Below are 3,314 nucleotides of genomic sequence, written 5' to 3' on the forward strand. Positions count from 1 at the left end.
AGTTAATGAAGAGCAGCTTCTAAGGCTATGTACGATGCCTAAGAATAAATACAATACATACAGGTGTGAAACCTGTGTGAAGAATATTATAGAAGTTTACTGAAAGACCTAAACAAATGAAGTTAATGGATAAGAGGATTCAATGTCAAATATTCGATTGTCCAAACTGCAATTCAAACAAATATCTCAAAAGTGTATTTTATGGATCCTCAGATCTTGAGCTCGTGGTAATTTGCAATAAAACATAGGAAAGTGGTGCAGCTGCTATGGAAAATGGTTTGGAGCTTCCTCAAAAAATTGAAAATAGAACTACCTTATGACCCTGCGATTCCACATTTGGGTATTTATCTGAAGAAATCCAAAACATTAATTTGAAAAGATATATGCACCCCTATGTTCATTGCAGCATTACTTACAATAGCCAAGATATGGAAGCAACCTAAGTGTTCATCAATAGAAGAATGGGTAAAGAAGAGGTGTTGCTACATATATACCATGGAATAGTACTTTGCCATAAAAAAGAATGAAATGTTACCGTTTGCAACAACATGGATGGAACTAGAGGGTATTATGCTAAGTAAAATAAGTCAAAGAAAGACAAATATCATATGATCTCACTTATATGTGGAATCTAAAGAACAAAATAAACAAACAAACAAAACAGAAACAGATTCATAGATACAGAGAACAAACTAATAGTTGCCAGAGAGGAGAAGTGTCGAGGAGCTGGGTGAGAAAGGTGAAGGGATTAAGAAGTACAAATTTGTAGTTACAAAATAGTCACAGGGGTATAAAATACAACCTAGAGAATATAGTCCATAATGTTGCAACAACTATGTACAGTGCCAGGTGGGTATTAGACTAATCAGGGGGGTCACTGCATAAATTATATAAATGTCTAACCATTATGCTGCACACCTGAAACTAATATAAAATAATAGTGAATGTCAATCATAAGGGATTTAAATAAATAAATATTTTTTTAAATGTATAGGAAAAGGCAAAGGGAATAACAAAGCCACTCTTAAATAACAAAAACAAAAAGTTGAAAGGGGCACATATTCTGCCAGAAAATTAGATAATAACAATCAGCAATAATTTAAAATCGTACTAACATAGGGGTAGATAAGTAGATGATGCATTCATATGATAATGTCCTAGTTTATAAATTTGGGGGAGGGGCAGTGCCATGGGCATTTATTTTATTAAGTTTTATATTAATAACATATATGTTAGATATATTCTTTTCTATTGTATATTATTTATGTTGCTGTACATTACCCCAAATCTTAGTTGGGCAGAAATTCAGGATCAGCTTAGCAGGGTGGGTATGGCTTAGAGTCTCTCATGAGGTTCAGCCACAGTTTAGGAACTGACTGGATGGAGCTAGAGAATCTGCTTCCAGGGTATGTCGCTCATATGGTTAGTGCTGGCTATTGGCAGGAGGACTCAGTTCTTTCCCACTCCACCTATCCATGAGCTGCTTGAGTTTTCTCACCATGTGTCAGCTGGCTCCTCCCAGAAGAAGGTAGAAACTGCAGTGCCTTTTGTGACCTACCTTTGGAAGTCACATACCATCAGACTTAGCAGGGTGGGTCTGGCTTAAAGTTTCAATATAGGAGGAAACTACACAAGGATATAAATATCTGAAATGTGAATCACTGGGGGCCATCTTGGATGATGGTTTTCACAGTATCTTTCATATATTATATTTTTAAAATTAATATAAAGAAAAATATCTTTCCTGAGCAACGTAAGGAAGAACAGCTAATGTTTCATATTTTTTAATCTCCCCAATTATGCTCTGAGCACCCTGAAAAAATACAACTTATATCATTATTTGTAAAGCCATAATTTCACCCACAAGTAAAGATGCCATAGAACTTATACTCAATATTTATTGACTGATAAACTTTTATAAAATAAATTTACTTAAAATTGTTGGGTACCTTGATAAAATAGAAAAAGCCTAATAGCTTTACATGATCATATGTTGGCATAATATGATAGAGACTATTTTCACCTTCAGTATTTTGTTTGCAGTTTGAACATATTTTTATTCTGTATACTACTCAATCATTTTGGAGGAATATTTTGGCCATTCCAGCTGTAATCTACATCTATACATTACAGTACATATGAGAAAGTGATGGTATGACATTATTAAGTAAATCATCTTTTTTATCTTGACTCTAATATATTCAACTTTTAAAGAAATGTTGCAGTTAAAATATGCTTAGTTATTGTGTGTCAAGAGGATAAGTATGACTTAGCAACTTGCTATATTTATTTCAATAACAGTAATTTAATATTCTCCTTCAAAATGTGGACAGAAATATTAAGAGTTAGCATCGTTAATGAAAGTTTGCATACCCCCATATATCCTGCTGATCATGTAAGCGTTACTAAAACTATGTAGTTCAGGATTGCATTTGGAACCAAAATGTTTTGGATTTTTCCTGTTTCATAACACGGGAACTTTTCTGTGCTGTTATAGGAGAGTTTTCATCTGCATCACTCCATGAATTCCTTTAGCTAGCCAATTTAGTTTAATAAGCAAACTTATTGAATTAAATTTATTTAATCTAATTAAAAGTATTTAAAATAATTAAATTTATTAAATGTGTTTAATTGACATTAATTTATTGAATTAAAGCTTGATGCTTGATATGATTTCAATCTTCTTAAATATATTAAGACTTGTTTCATGACCTATGGTGTGATCATCCTGGAGAATGTTCCATATGTACTGGAGAAAAATGTGTTTTCTCCTGATGTTGGATGAAATGTTCTATAGATGTCTCTTAGGTCCACTTGGTTTAAAGTATGGTTTAAGTCCAACATTTCCTTGTTGATTTTCTTTCTGCATCACCTATCCATTGCTGAAAGTGAAGTACTGAAGTCCCCTACTACTATTATATGTTTGTCTATTTTCTTCATATCTGTTAGTATTTGCTTAATATATTTAGGTACCCAATGTTGGGTGTATATACATTTACAATTGTTATATCTTCTTAATGAATTGACCTCTTTATCATTATATAATAACCTTCTCTGTCTCTTCTTAATATTTTTGGCTTAAAGTCTGTTTTGTATAAGTATAGCTACTTCTGCTCTCTTTTGGTTTCTATTTTATTGTAATATCTTTTTCCATCCCTTTTCTTTAAGCCTATGTGTCCTTAAAGCAAAAGGGAGTTTCCTGTAGACAGCACATAGTTGGAACATGTTTTTTATCCATCCAGCCACTTTAGGTCTTTTGATTGTAGAATTCAATCCATTTACATTTAGAGTAATTACTGATAGATAAGAACTTA

This window comes from Rhinolophus sinicus, chromosome 18 (assembly GCF_057876585.1).
Source record: "Rhinolophus sinicus isolate RSI-liver-muscle chromosome 18, RSI-T2T, whole genome shotgun sequence".
Classification (NCBI taxonomy): Eukaryota; Metazoa; Chordata; class Mammalia; order Chiroptera; family Rhinolophidae; genus Rhinolophus; species Rhinolophus sinicus.